The sequence below is a fragment of the Jaculus jaculus genome, chromosome 6 (assembly GCF_020740685.1).
Source record: "Jaculus jaculus isolate mJacJac1 chromosome 6, mJacJac1.mat.Y.cur, whole genome shotgun sequence".
NCBI classification, from domain to species: Eukaryota; Metazoa; Chordata; class Mammalia; order Rodentia; family Dipodidae; genus Jaculus; species Jaculus jaculus.
The window spans coordinates 104,464,989-104,474,132 of NC_059107.1; the positions used below are offsets into that span (position 1 = coordinate 104,464,989).

Genomic DNA, 9,144 nt, shown 5'->3' on the forward strand with positions numbered 1-9,144 from the left:
ACCATTACATTTTTTTAATGATTGCCATTCTTACTGGAGGAAGGTGGAATCTCATTGTTGTTTTAATCACATTTCTCTTATGGCTAGGGGTTTTGAACACTTTTTTTTCAATTTTAAATATTTTTACTTTTAACTTATTTCTTTTTTTTAGTTTTTTTTCTTTTTACACAATTTTTTATTAACATTTTCCATGATTATAAAAAATATCCCATGGTAATACCCTCCCCCCCCACTTTCCCCTTTGAAATTCCATTCTCCATCATATTCCCTCCCTATATCAATCATTCTACTTACATATATAAAATACTTACATATATAAAATCTAGTAAGTACCCTCCTCCTTTCCTTTCTCTTCCCTTTATATCTCCTTTTTAACTTACTGGCCTCTGCTACTAAGTATTTTCCTTCTCACGCAAAAGCCCAATCATCTGTAGCTAGGATCCACAAATGAGGGAGAACATGAGGCACTTGGCCTTTTGGGCCTGGGTTACCTCACATAGTATAATCCTTTCCAGATCTATCCATTTTTCTTCAAATTTCATAACTTCATTTTTCTTTACCACTGAGTAGAACTCCATTGTATGAGTGTGCCACATCTTCATTATCCACTCATCTGTTGAGGGACATCTAGGCTGGTTCCATTTCACAGCTATTATAAATTGAGCAGCAAGAAACATGGTTGAGCACGTGCTTCTAAGGAAATGAGATGAGTCCTTTGGATATATGCCTAGGAGTGCTATAGCTGGGTCATATGGTAGATCAATCTTTAGCTGTTTTAGGAATCTCCGCACTGATTTCCACAATGGCTGGACCAGATTGCATTCCCACCAGCAGTGTAGAAGTGTTCCTCTTTTTCCACATCCCTGCCAACATTTTTGATCATTTGTTTTCATGATGGTGACCAATCTGACAGGAGTGAGATGGAATCTCAATGTAGTTTTAATCTGCATTTCCGTGATGACTAGTGATGTAGAACTTTTTTTAGATGCTTATATGCCATTCGTATTTCTTCCTTTGAGAACTCTCTATTTAGCTCCATAGCCCATTTTTTGATTGGCTTATTTAATTCCTTATTATTTAACTTTTTGAATTCTTTGTATATCCTAGATATTAATCCTCTATCAGATATATAGCTGGCGAAGATTTTTTCCCATTCTGTAGGTTGCCTCTTTGCTTTCTTCACTATGTCCTTTGCAGTGCAAAATCTTTGTAATTTCATGAGGTCCCAGTGATTTATCTGTGGTTTTATTGCTTGAGCAATTGGGGTTGTATTCAGAAAGTCTTTGCCAAGACCAATATGTTGAAGGGTTTCCCCTACTTTTTCCTCTTGCAGTTTCAGAGTTTCAGGTCTGATGTTAAGATCTTTAATCCATTTGGACTTAATTCTTGTGCATGGAGAGAGAGAAGAAACTATTTTCATCCTTCTGCAGATATATATCCAGTTTTCCCAACACCATTTACTGAAGAGGCTGTCTTATCTCCAATGAGTAGTTTTGGCATTTTTATTGAATATAAGTTGGCTATAGCTACCTGGGCTTACATCTGGGTCCTCTATTCTGTTCCACTGATCTACATGTCTGTTTTTGTGCCAGTACCATGCTGATGTTGTTACTATGGCTCTGTAGTATAGGTTAAAATCAGGTATGGTGATACTACCAGCCTTATTTTTGTTGCTCAGTATTATTTTAAATATTTGAGGTTTTTTTGTGATTCCAAATAAATTTTTGGATTGTTTTTTCTATTTCCATGAAGAATGCCTTTGGAATTTTGATAGGGATTGCATGAAATATGTAGATTGCTTTTGGTAAGATTGCCATTTTCACAATATTTATTCTTCAAATCCAGGAACAAGGGATGTTTCTCTACTTCCTAGTGTCTTATGCAATTTCACGCTTGAGAGTTTTAAAGTTCTCATTTTACTGATTCTTTACTTCCTTCATTAGGTTTATTCCACGGTACTTTTTTTTTTTTTGATGCAATTGTGAATGGGAGTGATTCTCTGATTTCATCCTCTGTGTGTTTGTTGTTAGCATATATGAAGGCTACTGATTTCTGTGTATTTATTTTGTATCCTGCTACATGGCTGTAGGTTTTTATTAGCTCAACAGTTTGCTAGTAGAGTCTTTAGGGTCCTTTATGTATAGAATCATGTCATCTGCAAATAATGATAACTTGATCTCTTCCTTTCCAATTTGTATCCCTTTTATGTGTTTCTCTTGCCTTATTGCTATGGCTAAGACTTCCTAAACTATATTAAATAAAAGTGGGTACAGTGGACACCCTTGTCTTGTTCCTGATTTTAGTGGAAAAGTTTCCAGTGTTTCCCCATTTAGTAATAGGTTGGTTGTAGGCTTGTCATAAATTGCTTTTATTATTTTGAGATATGTTCCTTCTATTCCCAATCTCTGTAGGACTTTTATCATGAAGGGATGTTGGATTTTGTCAAATGTTTTCTCTGTGTCTAATGAGATGATCATGTGATTTTTGTCCTTCAACCCATTTATATAATGTATTACATTTATAGATTTTATATATTGAACCACCCCTGCATCTCTGGGATAAAGCCTACTTGGTCAGGGTGAAAGATCATTTTGATATATTCTTGTATTCTGTTTGACAATATTTTGTTGAGAATTTTTGCATCTGTGTTCATGAGGGAGATTGGTCTGTAATTTTCTTTTTTTGCTCTATCTTTGCCTGGTTTTTGTATCAGAATGATACTGGCCTCATAGAAGGTGTTTGGTAGAATTCCTTCTTTTTCTATTTCCTGGAAAAGCTTTAGAAGCAATGGTGTTAGCTCTTCCTTAAAAGTCTTGTAAAATTCAGCTGTGAATCCATCTGGGCCTGGACTTTTTTTAGTTGGGAGATGATTGATAACTGTTCGGACCTCCATGTTTGTTATAGGTCTATTTAAGTGATTAATCTCATTTTGATTTAATATAGGCAGGTCATATATATCAAGGAAATCGTCCATTTCTTTCAGATTTTCATACTTTGTGGAGTATATGCTTTTATAATATGTCCCTATGATATTTTGAATTCCTCTGGAATCTGTTGTGATGTTACCTTGTTCATCTCTGATTTTATTAATTTGTGTCTCTTCTTTCTTTCTTTTGGTCAGATTTGCTAAGGGTTTATCAATCTTGTTTATCCTTTCAAAGAATCAAATATTTGTTTCATTAATTCTTTGCATTGTTTATTTTTTTGTTTCTATTTCATTAACTTCTGCCCTAATCTTTATTATTTCTTCCCATCTCCTGATTTTTGGTTTGCCTTATCCTTCTTTTTCCCAGCCTTTAAGGGTAAGCTTTAAGTCGTTTACTTATGACCTTTCTAATTTATTAATATTTGCACTTAATTTACCCATTACAACTGCCTTCATTGTGTCCCAGAGATTTTGGTATGTTATGTTCTCATTATCGTTTGATTCTATAACTTTTTTGATTTCCTTCTTGATTTTTTCATTGACTCAATCATCATTTAGTAGTGTATTGTTTAGTTTCCATGATTTTGTTTATGCTCTATAGCCTTTCTTGCTACTGATTTGTAGTTTAATTCCATTGTGTTCAGATAGAATGCAAGGAATTATTTCAATTTTCCTGAATTTGTTAAGATTGGCTTTGTGTCCTAATATATGGTCTATTTTAGAGAATGTTCCATGTGCTGCTGAAAAGAATGTATATTCTGCAGCATTTGGATAAAATGTCCTCTATATATCTGTTAAGTCCATTCCTTCTATTACATCATTTCGTCCAGATGATTCTCTGTTTATTTTTTCCAGGGATGACCTATCAACTGATGAGAGTGGGGTGTTAAAGTCACCTACCACCACTGTGTTTGGGTTATCTGTGACCTTAGTTCTAATAGTGTTTGATGAATTTGGGAGCCCCCATGTTAGGTGCATATATGTTTATGATTGTAATGTCCTCCTGTTGGATTGTGCTCTTAATCAATATAAAGTGACCTTTCTTATCTTTCTTGACTAATGTTGGACTGAAGTCTACCTTGTCAGATATTAGGATAGCAACCCTGCTTCTTTTCTAGGCCCATTTGCTTGAAACACCGTCTTCCTACCTTTCACCTAAGAAAATGTCTATCCTTTGTAGAAAGGTGAGTATCTTGGAGACAACAAATTGTAGGATCCTGATTTTTAACCCAGTCTGCAAAACTATGTCTTTTGGTTGGGGGCATTGAGCCTGTTGATATTAAGAAATATTGTTGAAAGGTGTGTATTTATGTTTGCCCCCCTTTTTTTTTTGTGGTTTTAGTTCTACCTTTGCTCTCTTGTGTTAAATAGTATTTGAGTATTGCTTGTTTCTTCCAGGTTCCTTATATGTGTGCCTTTCCTTTTCTTCAGCATGGAGGATCCTAGCAAGTATTTTCTGTAGAGCCGCTTTGTCTTCAAATATTCCTTTAACCTGCTTTTGTCATGGAATGTCCTTATTTCTCCATCTATTTGAATGGATAACTTTGCAGGATAAAGTAACTTTGGTTGACAGTTGTTATCTTTCAGAACTTGGAATATATCACTCCAAGCCCTTCTGGCTTTTAAAGTTTGTGTTGAATAATCTGCTGTAATCCTTATATGCTTGCCTTTGTAGGTAACTTAATTTTTCTTTCTAATGGCTTTCAATTTTCTTTTTTTTTTTTTTTTTCGTTTCTGTGTTTGGTAGTTTGATTATAATATGGCGAGGAGAGGTTCTTTCCAGGTTTTGTCTGGCTGGCGTTCTAAAGGCTTCCTGTATCTGCATTGGCACCTCTTTCCCTATTTGGGGGAAGTTTACTTTTACGATTTTGTTGATGATGCCTACTATGCCTTTGGAGTGGAATTCTTCTCCTTCTACTATGCCCTGAATTCTTATATTTGATTTTTTCATAGTATATCTTAAAATTCTCACTCATAGTTTTCTATATGTTTGTCTTTCTCTTTGTTGGACTGTATTAGATCTGCCACCTGGTCTTCTAGCTTAGATAGCCTGTCCTCTCCTTCATCCATTCTACTGGTGAGATTTTCTATAGAATTTTTTTATTTCATTAACTGTGCTCTTCATTGCTAGTAATTCTGACTGGTTTTTCTTTATTATTTCTATTTCCTTATTTATGTCTTGTATTGCCTTCTTTATTTCATTAAATTGGTGTCCTGTGTCTTCTTTGATTTCCTCTTTGATTCCATTGATTTGTTCTTTGACTTCTTTGAACATGTTTAAAAACATTCTTTTGAAATTTTTCTAAGGTATTTCCTCCAACTCGTTCTCACTGGTGGTCATTTCTGATGCATTAATACTTTTAGGTGGATTTATATTGTCTTGCTTTTTAGTGTTTCTTGTTTTATAATGTATATATTTTTGCATCTTGGATTAAGTTAATGCTTGGATTTTCTAGCTAGCTGGGTATCTTAGCTGTATCAATTGATTTGATGTTATATATCTTCAAGGTAGGAGCTTAAGGTGATAGTTATGGCTCTTAAGACTCTCAGAGTATCTACAAAGGTGTTCCTAGGGGTTGAGTTTCCCTGATATGGGAGTATTCAAGTAGGCTGAGTGGAATAAAGTACAGGTAGATTCTAAAATTTAACTAAACACTACACATTCAGTCAAAACCTGCACCGAGTATTTATGCCAGAGTAGTTATTATAACAACCAGATCCTCTATCAACATAGAGGTTAAGATTTCTGGTCTGTTGAGGGATCCCAGTCAGCTTGTGACCAAGTGAGACCCTTCCCTGGTGCAATCAATTCCAGTTACCTTTTAGGATGATTTTGGTCTCAGTCAAGTTGCTGGCTGGGTCGTTGGGCTACTGTTCCTGTGGGGAAAACCGAGCCTGGAAACTGTGGCCCTGCAGATCGGCACCCTCACTGCTGGAACTGCTAGTGCTGCTGCTGAAGCTGCCGCTGTTGGGTCTGTCGCCATTGCTGCTAAAGCTACTGCTGGATCTGCCACTGCTGCTGCTAGTGGATCTGTCACTGCTGAGGCCACTGTTGCTGGTGCCAGAGCCACTGATATTGCTGTGGGACTCTGCTCCTGCTTGGGTCCTGCTGTTGGCTCAAGTTGGCATGTCCAGGTCCCAGGACCACTGCTCTGTTCGCTGGAGCTGGGCACAGGCAGTGGGGGAGGGGAGGGAGCCTCTGCTGCTCTGGTTCTCTCGCTGCTCCATGTGTTCTTCTACCTTGTGATGTACCCCTCAGTTGTTCACTGCCGCTCTCCCTTCACGTTTCTTGAGTTGTGGAGAGCTCCCATGTGAGTGGAAGCTCCCCTCACCTGGCTTTTTCTGTGGCTAGAGCTGAGCCTGATGGCTTTCTTGTGCACTGCCGCCGCCGTGGTCGGCACACCTGCTGGGGCCACTTTTGCCGGCACTGCTTTTGCTGGACTGTGCGAGCTCTGGATGCTCTGGATCTCTCCTACTTCCCTGCTGCCATTTCAATTTCCTGTACACCTCACTTTTTAGTAAAAGTGTGTATTTTGCTGAGTTATTTTTGGTCTTTTTCCCCCCTGGGCTGCTTTGGCGTAGTACCTACGCTGCCATTTTTCACATATCTAGCCGTGAACACTTTTTAAAGTTTGTGTTATCCATTTGTAATTCTTCCTCTGAAAATTCCCTATTCAGTTTTCTGCCCCACTTTTGGAGTGGGTTATTTAGGTTTTTTTTTTTTTTTAATTAATTAATTAATTTTTTATTTGTTTTGTACTCAGTGTATTCAGTTAAGTTGGTTCCATTGTTAGCCACTTACCTGCCCTTCCCTCTCTGTGGGGACCCTATTGTTGGGGAATATGGGTCGTGCATTGTGGGGTTAGCCATCAGTTATGGGTAAGAGGCAATGTCTCTGTGCATAATGACCTAATGAGTGGCCCTGACATTCCTTTTGGCCTCCTTTTCCACAAGTTTCCCTGAGCCATGTTGGGTTCATTTTAGGTCTGCTTCAGTGATCAGTTCTTAGGAGCCTCTATGTCTCTTGTTATCTGGTTGGCTAGGAGTTGAGTGTTCTTTGTGTCTATGTCTTTCATCCTTTGGCTGGTACCAAATTCACCAAGAAAGCAGCACACTTATTCATTTCCCCAATTATTACTAGTTTCAACTGGCGCACTTTTGATGTATGATGGGCTGGTTCTCTTTTTAGAATGTCCATCTGAAAAAGAGAAGCAAATGTTCCAAAGGAGAATGAAGTCAGTGCCAGATAAATAGGATAACCTTTGATTTTTAGAGAGAATTTAATAGATGTAGGCCCGCTTGTAGCTCGTGATTTGTGGGAGCTTGGTAATGGAGAGTGGGCTCACTTGAGATGTTGTTGAGATATGATGAGAGATTGCCTCGGAATGGTCCCACCCACGCTGTGGCTCTTACAGCCTTTCTCCCTTCTCTACCACCATGCTCCCTGTCCCTTTGGGGCCTGTTGACATGTACGTGTGTTGGTGGTGGGGGGGGGCTGGCAACCCAACTCTAATCCTAGGGTTTCCAGAGCAAATGGATAAACTATTTTTAAAAACAATAAAATGTTCGAAACATTCTAATGATCAAAATAGAAAAATTGAAAAATAGATCTTGATCTATGAGTAGACATATAACATAACTTTTGAAATATTATGAAAGGAACAGTGTGTAGCAGCAATTTTTAGATTGAGAAAAAAAACAGAATAAAATTGTAACGAAATGATGATACAATTTCTTTCAAATTACAACTATGTATACAAAACCAGGGAGCCACGAATAAACATTTTGCAGAGTTTAATGTGTAAAATTATCATGCATTACTTCTAAGTATGGGAAATTGGTAAGAATCTCATTACAAATAAAATATTTTAACAAAAGAATGAGATATAACTCTGAATTCTTTGTATATGAGGTGAACATTTCTAATCTGAACAACAACAGAAACAAACAAACAAAATCTGATTAGAAACCTTCCAAAATTCCAAACATTTCAGTTGTCATGTAATGTTACAAGTGGAACATTCTACATAAGGAAATTCTTTAATCCACAGAACACTTATGCAGCATCATACAAATTTAGGATATATATATATATATATGTGTGTGTGTGTGTGTGTGTGTGTGTGTGTGTGTGTGTGTGTGTATGTATATGTATATGCATATGTATGTATATATAATATATATATGTATATATATATATATATAATGCATAACATATATTTATGTTGATGGTTTAATCCTGTCCCCAAGATATATCATTTCATACATGCAGTTAATCTGAAATATAAAAATATTCAAAATCTGGCTGGAGGTGGCACTCAGGGCCACCATGGCGGAGGTGCAGCAGCTCCACATGCAGGAAGCCGTGAGGCCATGGTGAAGAACATGGAGCGCGAGAAAATCCGGAAGATGCAGGGCCTCATGTTCTGGTGCAGCGCTGGCTGCTGTGAAGACAACCAGGCATCCATGCAGCAGGTGCACCAGTGCATGGAGCGCTGTCATGCACCTCTGGCTCAGGTGCAGGCCTTGGTGACCAGTGAGCTGGAAAAGTTCCAGGACCCGCTGGCCCGGTGCACCATGCACTGCAGTGACAAAGCCAGAGATGCCATAGGTGCAGGGAACAAGGAGCTGCAGGTAGAACGGCAGCTGGACAGCTGTGTGGCCAAGTGTGTGGATGACCAAATGCACCTTATCCCAACGATGACCAAGAAGATGAAGGAGTCTCTCTCATCCATTGGGAAAGAAACAGCTTTGCCAATAACCATTGGAACTGAGGTCAGGAACCTGTTTTAAAAGAATGGAAACGTTGTCTTTTAAGACAAGATTATGAGTAGGGAAACCCACAATGGCAACAAATGAAGCAGCTCATTAGTCTTTGAACACTGGTTTCTCTATGTTTTGATCCTAGGAAGTGAAATGGGAAAATGGGGCTAAATGTTGTGTCAGAGGTGGCACACACACATGTTTAGACCCTAAATTTCACGTGGCAAGTGCTTGTCCCTGACAACAGAGACTACCCTCCTACCAACCAAGAGACCATGATCCTGGATTCTCTGACTGCACAGACACCCGTAGGCTGGCAATTTTTTCCACTTGGCCTATGCTCTAGAGAAATTGGAGGAGGAGTGTGTCTGTTGCCAGCCTGTTTACCAAAAGTATCACAACACTATTTTGTATAAGCTATAAAAAAAAAAAAAAAAAAAAAAAAAAAAACTTAG

At 38.1% G+C, this 9,144-nt stretch overlaps 1 pseudogene; it reads left to right on the top strand.

Moving 5' to 3' along the window:
- Positions 1-8,255: 8,255 nt before the first annotated feature.
- On the top strand, positions 8,256-8,719 carry LOC101613287 (annotated as a pseudogene).
- The last annotated feature ends 425 nt before the right edge of the window (positions 8,720-9,144 follow it).